At 44.3% G+C, this 14,303-nt stretch overlaps 1 long non-coding RNA gene across 1 annotated transcript; it reads left to right on the top strand.

Moving 5' to 3' along the window:
- Nucleotides 1-10: 10 nt before the first annotated feature.
- On the top strand, nt 11-12,544 carry LOC128414882 (uncharacterized). The gene is made up of 3 exons (XR_008330752.1): nt 11-153; nt 11,158-11,215; nt 11,334-12,544. It is a non-coding gene; the product is annotated as an uncharacterized LOC128414882 (long non-coding RNA).
- Nucleotides 12,545-14,303: the final 1,759 nt, after the last annotated feature.

The raw sequence follows: 14,303 nt of genomic DNA, 5'->3' as shown, positions 1-14,303 counted from the left end.
GGCCGGCTTCGCCGAGGTTCGTGTGCGCGGCATCCGGTCATGTGACCGGCAAGCGGCCTTTGGGACCATGGTTTTCGACGAGCGTCTAGGGGGTGGCGCTCTACATTTAGGCATCTCTATGGTGGAAGCGGGGACTCGGCTTTGAATCCAGAGGTAGGAAAAGGAGAGAGGAGCGCCTTTCGTTTTCCGGATGGGGCATTTCCTGGTTCACATCGAAAAGCAGTTTTTTTTTTAACGTCCTCAGGGAGAGAGAGATGAGGAATCAGTGGGAAATCTGAGGTCTTGACGTGGTGTGAGGGGGCACCAGCATATGTCACCTGAGGGTCTTCTCCATGCACCCCCTCAGAGGGAGCTGGGGAGAGCAGGGCCTTCTCAGTGGTGGCTCCCCTTTGTGGCATTCACCTGTGTGTTTGTGTGTAAAACCTGTGCATTTTAGGTTGTTTTATCCTAGTTTTCAGTGTTTGTTTCCCCCCCAGTGGCTTAGGGTTTCGTTTTTTAAAAAGTGACCCAGAATGCTAATGCAGTGGTACCTCGCGTTAAGTACGTCATTCGTTCTGGAGGTCCGTTCTTAACCTGAAACTGTTCTTAACCTGAAGCATCTTTTACAACAGTTCTTAAGATAAACTTTGTATTTCTTCCAATCTTCTTCCACCGTCTCTTTTCCTTGGTCACGGATTCTGCCAGTCATCTCAGCCAGTTCCATGTAGTCTATCACCTTCGTCTGCCACTCTTCCAGCGTGGGTAGTTCTTGTGTCTTCCAATACTTTGCTAAAAGAACTCTTGCTGCTGTTGTAGCATACATAAAGAACGTCCTATCTTTCCTTGACACCAATTGGCCCACCATGCCCAGGAGAAAAGCCTCTGGTTTCTTATGAAAGGTACACTTAAGAACCTTCTTAATTTCATTATAGATCATTTCTCAGAAGACCTTAATCCTTGGGCACGACCACCAAAGGTGGTAGAAAGAACCTTCCGTTTCATTGCATTTCCAGCATTTATTATTGGGCAAATGATAGATTTTTGCAAGCTTGACTGGGGTCATGTACCACCTATAAATCATTTTCATAATATTCTCTCTTAAGGCATTACATGCCGTAAACTTTATACCGGTGGTCCATAACTGTTCCCAGTCAGCAAACATAATGTCATGACCAATGTCTTGTGCCCATTTAATCATAGCTGATTTAACCGTTTCATCTTGTGTATTCCATTTCAGCAGCAAGTTGTACATTCTTGACAAATTCTTAGTATTGGGTTCTAACAATTCTGTTTCTAATTTTGATCTCTCCACCTGAAAGCCAATTTTCCTGTCTTGTTTGAATACTTCATTTATCTGGTAATAATGAAGCCAATCTCTTACTTTAGACTTCAATTTCTCATAACTCTGTAGTTTCACTTTCCCCCCCTCTTGTTCTATAATTTCCCAGTATTTTGGCCATTTAGATTCCATATTAAGTTTTTTCACTTCCTTAGCTTCCATTGGTGACAGCCACCTAGGGGTTTTGTTTTCCAACTGAAGCAAAGTTCTTAACCAGAAACACTATTTCTGGGTTAGCGGAGTCTGTAACCTGAAGCGTCTGTAACCTGAAGCTTATGTAACCCGAGGTCCCACTGTACACAATAACAATTCTGTGACAATTCCAACACCACTTTCTTTCTTTTTTATATAATATTTTTATTCATTTTCAAATACAAATTTATATAACCAATATCAGAATTTATAACATAATCTTCTTCTTTTTGACCCGTGCCCGTCTTGGCTGATTAGAGCGTGTCCAGACGAGGTGCGGGCCCTCCTGGGGGATATCATCAATTTGTCCCTTGGCACGGGGACATTCCCAGGGGAACTGAAGGAGGCAGTGGTGCGCCCGCTCTTAAAGAAAACATCATTAGATCCTTTAGATCTATCCAATTACCGCCCGGTTTCGAATCTTCCGTTCCTGGGTAAGGTGATTGAGAGAGCGGTTGCTGAACAGCTTGGTGGGTTTCTGGATGAAACATCGGCTCTGGATCCATTCCAGTCTGGCTTCCGCGCTGGTCATGGGACCGAGACAGCTCTGGTTGCCCTAACAGATGATCTTCGTAGACAGCTGGATCGAGGCGGGTCGGGGCTGCTGATTCTTCTAGATCTGTCAGCAGCTTTCGACATGGTCGATCATGAACTTCTGGACCACCGCCTTGCCGACGTGGGGATCCAGGGCACAGTCCTTCAATGGCTGCGCTCGTTTCTCTCTGGTCGGGGACAGAGGGTGGCGCTTGGGGGGGAATTGTCATCGCGCCACTCCTTGGTGTGTGGAGTACCTCAGGGTGCGATACTCTCCCCAATGCTTTTCAACATCTTTATGCGCCCCCTCGCCCAGTTTGCCCGGAGTTTTGGGCTGGGTTGCCATCAGTATGCCGATGACACCCAACTCTATCTGTTGATGGATGGCCATCCTGACTCGGCCCCAGACACACTGACCAGATGTCTGGAAGCTGTGGCTGGATGGTTACGTGGGAGCCGGTTGAAGCTAAATCCCTCGAAGACAGAGGTCCTGTGGCTGGGACGGGACAATATGGGATTGGGGGGGCAACTCCCATCTCTTGCGGGGGCGCAGTTAGTGCCAGCACCGTCCGTTAAGAGTTTGGGTGTAATCTTCGACACCTCCCTTTCCATGGAGGCGCAGATTGCAGCTATAACAAAGGCGGCATTTTTCCATCTCCGCCAAGCTAAGCAGTTGGCTCCTTACCTCTCTCGCCCTGACCTAGCCACTGTGATCCACGCGACGGTCACCTCCAGACTGGATTATTGTAACTCGCTCTACGTGGGGCTGCCCTTAAGACTGACCCAGAAACTCCAGCGGGTGCAGAATGCTGCAGCGAGACTCCTTACGGGGTCTTCGCTGCGAGATCACATTCATCCGGTGCTATATCAACTGCACTGGCTCCCGGTGGAGTACAGGATCAGGTTTAAGGTGCTGGTTTTAACCTTTAAAGCCCTATACGGCCTTGGACCCTCGTACCTACGGGACCGCCTCTCCTGGTATGCCCCACAGAGAAACTTACGGTCTTCAAATAAAAATATCTTGAAGGTCCCAGGCCACAGAGAAGTTAGGCTGGCCTCAACTAGAGCCAGGGCTTTTTCGGCTGTGGCTCCGACCTGGTGGAACACTCTGTCACAAGAGACTAGGGCCCTGCGGGACTTGACATCTTTCCGCAGGGCCTGCAAGACAGAGCTGTTCCGCCAGGCCTTTGGCCAGGGCACAGCCTGACTCCCTCCCTCGGCAATCTTCGCGGAGCTCTGGCCCAATAGTGGCCAGTGGCTTGAATTTAATTAATTTTATAATGAATGATTTTAGAGTGTTGTTTGTGTTGTACTTTTGTATTGTTTTATTGTTGTTAGCCGCCCTGAGCCCAGCTTTGGCTGGGGAGGGCGGGATATAAATAAAATTTATTATTTATTATTATTATTGACTTCCCCCAGTTTCTCTGCCAATCTTCCGTTTTGTTTATTTATTCACACATTTCCTAATTTTAATATTGCGTTTAAAATATAACCTCCCCAATCTTATTCCCTTTTTTACAATATTCCTCATATTTTCATAGAACCTCTTGAAAGCCTACAAGCGTTGTCTGATCATCACATATACTTTTCAGATAATCTGTAAATTTTCCCCAATCCTCTGTGAACTTCTGGTCTCGCAAATATCGAATCTTCCCCGTTAGTTTATCCAATTCTGCAAAGTCCGTCAATTTCAATCTCCATTCTTCAACCGTCGGTAATTCTTTCCATTTTTGGGCCATAAGTATTCTCGCCTCTGTTACTGCGTATTGGAAAAGTTTACAATCTTTTTTACATATTTCATTTCCTACAATTCCTAAAAGAAAAGCCTCCGGTTTCTTAACAAATGTATATTTCAACATCTTTTTCAATTCATTATAAATCATTTCCCAGAAGCCTTTCACTCTTTTACATTCCCACCACATATGAAAAAATGTCTCTTCTTTTTCTTTACACTTCCAACACTTATTACACGTTTTGTACATTTTTGCAAGTTTTACTGGTGTGAATGAATGAATTTATTAATACGGTCACAGACCAGCATCAACACACACAATATCACAGATCATAAAAAATATCAGAAATACAAAGGACAATATGAATATAACAAGGATTTAAATATAAAATTAAAATTAATTATTAGCGTGCCCCCTGTAATTAACATTTAGGGGTTTGGTCACTATGGGATACCACTTGCTTCCTGCGATTGATTGCAGACGCACAGAATTTAGCTACACTTAATGTAGTCTTGGGATTCTTGTCCTCTAGCAGTAGTTTTAAACTATGGTGTTCCGATTCTTTCCTGGACTTTTGCAAAACAGGTGTAATAAAAATCAAACGTATATCCTCATAAAAACGACAACGTAATAGTACATGTGAAGCAGTTTCAACTTCCAACGAGCCACAAGGGCAGACCCGTGCTGTGTATGGTTTACCCTCAAATCTGCCCTGAAGTAAGGCAGAAGGGAGAACGTTGAATCTGGCGAGGGTAAAAGACCGTCTGTATTTGGGTACCTGAAGACCTGACAGATAGTTAGCTGGAGAGAAACCTCTCCCATGGTCCCTTATTGCTGGATGTTTAATCATTTCGCTCATGTGGCATTGTAATTCTACGTCCCAGATACGCTGGCGAATTGTAGTCCTAGTTTTCTCGAAGCCTGTCGCTATCAGGGTCTGCTGTGGGATCCCCAAGCCTTTAAGCTTTTCCAGCAGTGTAGCTTTCCATTTGGATTGGTAGGTATCTAGTAAGGTTAAAGGTGCCAGCCCAACCGGGAAGAAAATAAGCTTTCGCCAATAATGGATCTTCAATATCCATATCCGAGTACTGATAGGAATTTGCCCAACCTCCAAACGGACCGCTATGTTGGATACGCAAGAGGGGATCCCCAGCAGGCAGCGGAAAAACTTAGTTTGGAATGCCTCTAAGAGAGTAAGGTTTTTAAAGCTGCAGATCTGGGATCCATATAACAATTGTGATAGTATTTTGGCAGCAAAGACCTGGGAGGCTGCCGGTATGTGTTGACCCCCTTTCCCATAGAAGAATCTTATTAACGCTTTGGTAGATCTTTCTGCATTTGCAATAGTATTATTAATCTGAAAGCGCCAGGAGCCCCTTTCCTGGAAGGTTACACCCAGGTATTTAAAGGTTGCTACCTGTTCTATTGAGCGATTGTCTATTCTCCATTTATGCCGCCTCCTTTTTTTAGAGAACACCATGACTTTGGATTTGTTGTAGTTAATTGCTAGTTGTTCGATGCTGCAATATTTGGTAAGAGATCTCAAAAGTTTTCTTAATCCAACACAGGAAAAAGACATTAAGACTGTGTCATCCGCATATAAAAGGACCGGGAGGGGCGTACCAGCCAATTTGGGGGGATGGGCATTTTCTTTCTCCATATTTCCTACTAGCAAGTTGATATAGAAGTTAAATAGAGTAGGCGCAAGGACACACCCTTGCCTGACCCCCTGGTGGATTTGGATTTCCTTGGATAGGTGGCCCTGTCGGTCACACCTTACCCGGATCCGTGTATTTTCATATAGACTGTGGATGAGATACAGTAGGCGTTTGTTTATATTTGCGGCTCTTAGCTTTCCCCAAAGCCTGTCCCTCGGTATTAAATCAAAAGCAGATTTGAAATCTATAAAGGCCACGGATAGGGAACCTCCTTTTCTTGATGTATATTTCTCCACAAGATGTTGGAGAACAAGGCCCTGGTCTAAAGTTGACCGATTTGCCCTAAAACCAGCCTGTGCTTCTGAAAGAATGTGGTCTTGTTCCAACCAGTCCACTAATTTGTCGCATAGGTGGGCAGCGTACAATTTGCTAATGATACTTAGGAGGCTGATTGGCCTGTAATTAGCCGGATCTGATCGGCTCCCTTTCTTGAATAAAGGGATGATGATTGCTAGTCCCCAGTCCTCAGGGAAAGTGGCCGAATGATCTATGCTGGTAAATAGGGCAGCTAGCACAGGGGCCCACCATTCAACATTAGCCTTAAGGAGTTCCGGTGTAATATTGTCTACGCCGGGTGCTTTTCCAGGTTTAAGGGATTGGATGAGCCTATAGATCTCTTCTGTTGCTACTGGGGGCCATTCGGCGCCAATATCACTCGGAGCTGGGGGCATGGCCTTCAGATGTTGATTTGATGTATATAAGGATAGAAAGTAAGCCTCCCAAATCCCAACTGGTATAGTATAATCAATTTCAATCGGGGAGTCTTGCCAACTTTTCGCGACTATTTTCCAAAAAGTTGCTGAGTCTTTCCTTCGAGAGGCCTCTAATAAACGTTGCCACTCCCCCCTTTGGGCCTGAAGCTTTTTCTTTTTAATCAGATCTTTATATTTACGTTTGGCTTCGAACCATTCCGCAGGAAGCAGGGGTAAGTTCGCTGATTTGTAATTCCTGTACTTATCCAGCAAAGAACGCTTCGTAGCAATACATTCCTGATCAAACCAGGGTTTGGATTTGTTGGGGAATAAAGGTTGGCGCGATGTCTTTTTTTGGGTCAGGTGGGGTTGCAAAAGTGAGATCAGATCCTGGAACAAGATTATTCTGGAATCAGAACATGGTGAGTTTAAGAGATTATCTCTTCTCATGAGGAATATGTCCGAATATAGCCTTTCAGATGTTTCGGCATTCAGCTTTTCGGACCATATAATACGTGAGTATCTCAACTCCATGTTGGAGGACCTGGGGGCTTCAAGTTTATCGTTGCAAAATAAGTCTTTTCTTGCATCCAGGAGGAGGCAGAGCGGTAAATTATCACTATCAACCCTCTCCTCCACTTTGCACTCAAGGGCTCTATTTAAGAGATTAAATGATACCATAACATAGTCGATAGTGGAAGCTCCTGCATTTGATATAAAAGTAAATTCCCCACAAGTCTCCCCATTCTTGTGCCCATTTAGTATGACCAGGTCCAGCTTGTTAGAAAGACACAATAGGCACAGACCTGCATAATTACATCCCTTATCTTTTGAGAGTCTGGTAGGTATAAGATGGTTTTCTTCCACGATGGGTGGCGAGTCGTGGAAGTGTGCATATAGTGCTTCGTCAGACTGGCCAATTCTGGCATTAAAATCACCAGCCACTAGCACTGAAGCTGTAAGGGTATGATTCATCAAACCATCAATGTATGTTTCCAGCCCATGCCAGGTGTTTTTAATCAGCTGCTTGCCTCTTTAGGGGGGAAGATATACATTAATCAATAGCAGGGTGAAGAATCTGCTTTTCACTAGTACGGCCATAGCCAGATGTTTCAGTGTCTCTAACTTTACTAAGGACGCCCTCAACCTTGTAGATATTAAAATGCCTAGGCCACCCTTGACTCTCCCCCCTTTAGTGCTTGGGGATCCTGTGAGGGACATTGAGGAAAAGCCGTTAACTTCTAGGTCCCCTGTGAGCCATGTCTCCTGTAAAAATACTATGTCGTAACCTTGGATAAATTTAGCGAAGGATGGATCAGCTGCCTTTTTTTGCCATCCTGCGATATTCCATGATAAAAAGCTAAGGTTGTCTTTACCAAGATCCACTCCTTGTCAATTATCTTCCAAGGTACTGTTGGAGTTTACCATTCCACGTGGCAGCCGACTATCATCCTTACATGGAGAGTTGCCCAGGTATTCTGTGGTGTCAGATGGTAAATATAGAGTGCTCACATTGGTAGAGACTGGGCCTTTGCTATACAAGGCCTCCTCCTGGGGATACTCTACCTGATTGTAGCCTAATTCCGCTTCATCTAAATATCTCATTTTGGACCAGAAGCCTGGTGAGGTTTCCTTAGGCATGTTTTTCCTTATAGGGAGCGATGCATTGTTCTCCTTTGTGAGTTGTACTTTCTTAATTGCAGGTAGATTAATCTCTGCCTTTATCTGAAGGTTACGTGGTCGACGAGCCGCTGAATCGGGTTCTTGTGAGATGATCGTTTTGGGAGGGCTCTTGCTCTTTCTTTGGACATCCACCTTAGTTTCCTTATATAAGTCTCTCCCGGCCAGCTTATTTCTTAGCGTTTCTAATCTTTCTAGGATTTCAGCTTGTATTAAAGGTGGGAATGTCCAAAATTGACTAATTAAGGTATTTTCTTCAAAGGAGAAGTTGTGTGTGGGGGTGTCCAGTTCGTGAGGCGACTGGTGGTTATTCTGATATTCAGCTTTATTGTTTTCCACCACCTTTGAATAGATGTCTTTCTTATTTAATTTGATGAGTTGCGAGGGGGGGGGCCGGGCACTTCAAATAGGTGAGTCACTATCAGGCCCACCCTTTGCAGTTTCTCCTTATTAATTAATATCTGTTTTGCGGACGAGTCATCTTTAAATGTCAGCATCACTCGATTATACTTATTGTCATTTGGAAGAAAATCTACATTGATAACATTACCTTGTAGTAGGAGGCCTCTGAGTACTAAGTCAATTTTTTTAAGTATATACGTTCTTTGTTGGTCCAGTGAATGTAATTCTGTACGGTTGTACATAGGGCAAATAACCAATCTGCTTCTGTTGAGGATCAGCGTTTGATTGTTCTGAGTTATCTTATTGCGAATGGAGGTGATATTCTCCACAGTAGCAGAGGAGGTTTGCCGGTCTTTATCTAGTTGTTCGTTCCGATCTTTCGTTGATTGAGGGTTAGGGGATTGTGATGCGCTTGTCACTTTAGGTTGCTGGATAATGATCTGTTTTGGGGTCACGGGTTTAGTATTCTTTGTATTTGATTCCTTTATTGTGGGATTCTCCAAGAGCTTGAATAGCTTGGAAAAATTCAATTTCTTAATTCGTGTATGACTCTTAGTCTGCCTTCCCACTTTTATGTTTTTAGACTTCTTCATGTGAAGTGGGTGTATTCTCTGGTGGCGATGCTTCTTTTTAGGTGAGGGGTGTGTGACTCGACTGTTGGTAGACATGGGAGTGGCTCTCTTTGGGACCTTCTCTGAGCTACTGGGCTCTGTTGGAATTTCAGCCGCTGGAGTGGGGGTGTGTGAGATTGCTCCCTTCCTGATGAACTCAGTCAGGCTTACTAGCAAACCCACACATTCCGTAAGAAAGTTCCTAATTGGTCCTAATTCTTTACTTATGTGCATTTGGCATTCTTTCATCATTTCATTGAAAAGCCCAATCAGGATACAGATATTGCTATCTGTGTCCCAGCAGGCTCCTTTTAGCTGACTTGGATTTTCCTCTGTTCTCGTCGCACTTGAGGGTTCCATCCTAGCCTTTTCGCTGGGGCTGGCTACATTGACTGATCCATCTAGTGTGACTTCCAGACGTTTCAAATTTCGTTCTTGCTCATGTTCTACGAGAGTGTCGATGGCACTAGATTGGGAGACTATCTGAGCCATCTCCATTGCCAGACTGATCCCCTCTCTCTCCTCACCAATATCAGGTTCCTTCCCATACCATGTTCGGTCAATAGACCACTCGTGGAGAAGTGGGGACTCGGAGCATATGGGCGTTTTTGTTTTAGGCTTAAAATAGTGCCAAATTTTCGTCTGTGAGGTTACTGGTGGTGATTCAACCCTCTGCATTGGGGAGATCCCCAAAACTTTACATTTCTGTCTGGTGAGCACCATCTCCGTAGAGTATATGGAGCTATGTGGGAAATGTGGATGTAGAAATAGCACTGCTTAGTCCCAATTAGACAAGCTGGAATTAGCACTCCTCTCGTTAAATAACGCTCTCCCCCAGAAGCTCCACGTCTAGTTAATTAATTAGAAGTGGCTGTGGTCCACTGCATGCCAGACTTTCCAACAGTTCACGAACTAGCGGTCAGAGATAGAGGGGGATAGATGAAATAAATTTTTACAGCGGCATTACTTACAACGACCGTGGCAGATGAAACGTTGAGGGGAGGAGGGCGATGAAATCCTATCTGGCTTGAACCGCCATCTTACTTGCCGAAGAGACTATGTAGAGACTATGTAGTGATACTTCCCGACGGCGTTGAAAGCCCTCCAGTGATGTTAACATTAATTTACTGCCCCCGCTGAGCCCCGCCAGCTGCGTAGAGTTCCGAAGTGTAAGTAAAGCTCAGTACTCTCTCTTCCTCCCTTCCTCTCTCTTCCTCTCTCCTCTATTATAGTTGCACTTGGAAAGATGTTTCGTTGTGGTAGGCAAACCTCCAGCAGCCAAATGCCGATAAGATAAGGAGGTAATAAATCACTCAGGCTGGAGTCGAAGTCGGTGTTAGCTAAAGCTTAACAGGCAATAAAACTACTAGCTCAAAACTACTATCTCTAAAAAGCACGGCAAGGGCATTTGAAACGAGCAATATTAAGCTGTAGCTGTCTGCAACATCAGAGAGCCGCGTGGGGCTGCTGCTCCCTATGTTAGTCCACGTTTTTAGCCAGGAATCAAAGTTTTGTATATTTTTGCAAGTTTTGCTGGTGTGATATACCATCTATATACCATTTTCATAACATTTTCCTTTGACGCAGTACATGCCGTAAATCTTAATCTTTCATTCCATAATTTTGTCCAGTCATCAAATTGTATATTATATCAAAATCTCTTGCCCGATTTAACTTCTTCGTCTTTTGTATACCATTCCAGCAGCACTTTATACATTTTTGATAAGATTTTATAATCATTACTTAGTATTTCTAATTCCAACACCACTTTCAGCTGGTTGAGAGTGACTTGCAACAGTCATAGACTATTTTCTGATGCTTGGATACCTGGCCAGTGTGCACATTCATGGCAGGGGAGTGGCTAATCCATGTGCCGTCATGGCCCCTATGACAGCAGGACATAGCTGGTGGGCACGACCCCATGTATTTCACAATGCAGTTTTCTGACCAAACAGGCACATCATACAAAAAATGTGTTCTGTCAAGGAAACGACTTATTTACAGTGAAATATGAAATTAATATTCCCTATAAAGGTGTCGCAGCCTCGTAGGGAGGACCAAAACCCTCAGAAGAGCACTGTTGGTTAGGCTCCACTCCGGTCGGGAAATGACAGAAACCAACACCAGGATTCAGGAAAGCAAAGTCTGATCTTTATTGAAAGAACGGGGGGGGGGGGGGACTGTTGCAACAGGGTCCCCCCTCATGGAACAAGGATGGAGTGAGAACCTTGAACAAATGAGCTGCCTTTGTTTTTATACCTTTTTGTTTCCATACAGATCTATGACAAAGAACAGCGGAGGCGGCAGGAAAGTGTGTAGAGAGGATTAACATAAGGTAAGTAGGAGTTTGTAAGATCTTGGGAGGTGTCAATTTTGCTGGAGGGCTGAAATAACATGTGATGAGCTTTTTATTTATCTTGGATCTGGTTAATGGCTTTTCCCTTTATCTACAGGAAAAACCAGTTATGCAGATCGTGAAGCTGGATGTTCGGAAAATAGTTTCAATGTTAGTGTGAAATCCTGTTCTGCATAGCTATCAATTCAGGTGTGATAATCTCATGTTTGCATACTTATTGGAAAATAAAACTAAGAGTACACTTGTGTGTATTCATGGTATTATTTGCAGACCCAGTAGATGGCAGTGTGGGTATAAATAAGTTGTTGTTATTATTTTATTGATGACTCTCAGGGGTCCCTTCCAATTCTACAGTTCTACGATCCTATGATTCTGCATAGTCAACATTCCAGGGACAGGACCCATTGTTGGAAAACATGCCCCCTCGGGAGAGGCTGGCCCCTCTCCAGGCTCCCGGGGCTTGTCTCTGGTGACCTACTCTGACTGGCATCACAGCAGTCCAGAGAGGTCTTGATAGGCGACATCCCCCAGCGTGGAAGATGCACACCCCCTTCTCCCCTTGCATACCAGCAGGAGAAAGAAGATAGTCAGAAGGTCTATTACATTTCTACGGTTTATTTCTGACTTTACAGCTGTACATAAACGTGTCCGTTCAGTTCAGTCTCCTCCGAGCAACAGCCTGAGACTTCCTTCACACACGCAACAGGAAGGTCTCATATTACACACAGAACAAATCCCTGTGTGAACTGCCTGGTCCATTCTTTCCCAGGACCAGCCACATCATGTGATGTAAACATCGAGCTGCTTGTTTGCAGCTGCGTTGTACTCATATCCCAACACCCATCTTGGACATAAGAACATAGGAAGAGCTTCCTGGATCAGGCCAATGGCCCATCTAGTCCAGCATGCTGTTCTTGCAGTGGCCAAGCAGATGCCTGTGGGAAGCCAGCAAGCAGAACATGAGCACAAGAGCCCTCTTCCCTCCTGCGGTTTCCATGAACTTGCATTCAGCAGCAAACTGTGGAGGCAGAGCAGAGCCAACATGGCCGGAGTGTCCATCGATAGCCCCCTCCTCCAAGAATTTGTCCCATCCTCTTTATAAGCCGTTCAGGTTGGGGGCCATCACTGCCTCCTGTGGAAGCTCAAGTTCCACCGTTTCTCTACGTGCTGCGTGAAGAAGGACTGTCATTTATCAGTCCTAAATTATCCAACATTCAACTTCATTGGAACGAAACTCTAGTGTTACGAGAGAGGGAGAAAATCTTCTCTCTATCCGCTTACTCTAGGCCAGGCACAATTAATATATATATATATATATATATATATATATATTCATTTTTCTTTTTCATTCATTACATACATCTCAAATTCTTAACATTTGCTATACATTCCTTCCTCCCTCCCCTCCAAGGCTTCCCCCAACTTCCGCTTCCGGTTTGTTTCTATTTTCACCCACTTTGCTCTCTCTTAACAGAAAAAGTTATTAATAACATAACTTCAAGCCTAAAGACATAAAAATAACAGTAAATACACCATCCTATTTCACTATCTTCTAAACATTTTCTAATGCTAATAATGTGAATGTTTATTTAAATCCTGCCATCAAGTCTATTGACTGTCTTTGTTTCTGCAAATATAGTATGAATGGTTCCCAGTCTTTTTCAGTGTCTCTGTTGTCTTTTTCTCTTAGTCTATCTGTCATTTTTGGTATTTCTCCAGTCTTCCAATTTTGTGCAATCAACATTCTTGCTGTTGTAGTGGCATACATAAACAAAGTCCTCATTTCCTTTGGTATGTCTTGACCTAAAGTACCTAACAAAAGGGTTTCTGGTTGTTTTACATGCCAGGCACAATTTTATAAGCTTCTTTTGTGTCACCTCTTACTCACCTTTTATCTGAACCAGAGTTTCCCCACACTTGGGTCTCCAGCTCTTTTTGGACTACAATTCCCATCGTCCCTGACCATTGTTTCTGCTAACGAGGGGTGATGGGAGTTGTAGTCCAAAAACAGCTGGAGACCTAAGTTTGGGAAACCCTGATCTAAACCCGAAAGTCCCAAACGCTGCAACCTGTCTTCATAGGGGAGTCACTCTACCCCCTTGATGACCAACCAGAACCTTCCCCAGAATCTAACCCTGTCTCTTGATCATTGGCCCCACTCCTCCAGCTCAGCCATTCCTTAAGAATGTGTGTGTGTGTGTGTGTGTGAGAGAGAGAGAGAGAGAGAAGTGAGAGTGAATGTGTCACTTAAGCTGATAGTAGGAATGCTGTAGCTTCACACAATGTGTAATTAACTTGGGGAATTTTTTTACCGCAGGATGTGGTGAAGTCAGTACTTTAGATTTACAAGGGGATCTGAGAGATGAATGGGAGATATGGTTTGTCAGTATTAATGGACAGCTAAATAGAAACTTAACCCCAAAAGTTAGGACCAAGATTCAAATCCTGACTGGGTAACTTTGCTCACTAGTAACATTGAACCATGAGGACGAGATGGTTGGACAGTGTTCTCGAAGCTACCAGCATGAGTTTGACCAAACTGTGGGAGGCAGTGGAAGACAGGAGTGCCTGGGACAGGTGAGGCTGCTGATCCCTTATTTTGGCTGCTGATCCTTTATTTTCAAATCTGAAAGTTGACAGCTATGGTGCTGGGGCACCTGCCTGTTTTCTCTTCTTCATCCTCCTCCCCCTCCAAGCTCCCAGTATCCAGTACTTCCCAGCTCCTCCCCTCCTCTGGGATGTGTCCTGTTTCCCACCAGCAGGAGCCGGGTTCCAAATCCCTCTGTGGTTTCCCTGGGGGGCCCTTGGCCAGGTGTCCTCCACCATTCCTCCACATCTAGCCTGTACCTGACAGTGCGATACTGCTTTTAAAAATGTAATGCAGATGGGGCCTATGATAAGTCATTCGGGGGCAAGGTATATTATTATAAGAATGTCACAAATGGGTATGTGAACCTATTAACAGGGGTCCTTAGGTAAAAGAACACCCACCTAGATGAAATTAGGAATATTTGTTTCTTTATTCAATTTATAATACATTGTGTGGCGAATTCCAGCCCCCACCCCC

This window comes from Podarcis raffonei, chromosome 5 (assembly GCF_027172205.1).
Source record: "Podarcis raffonei isolate rPodRaf1 chromosome 5, rPodRaf1.pri, whole genome shotgun sequence".
NCBI lineage: Eukaryota > Metazoa > Chordata > Lepidosauria > Squamata > Lacertidae > Podarcis > Podarcis raffonei.
This window is presented reverse-complemented; position numbering and strand designations above follow the sequence as displayed.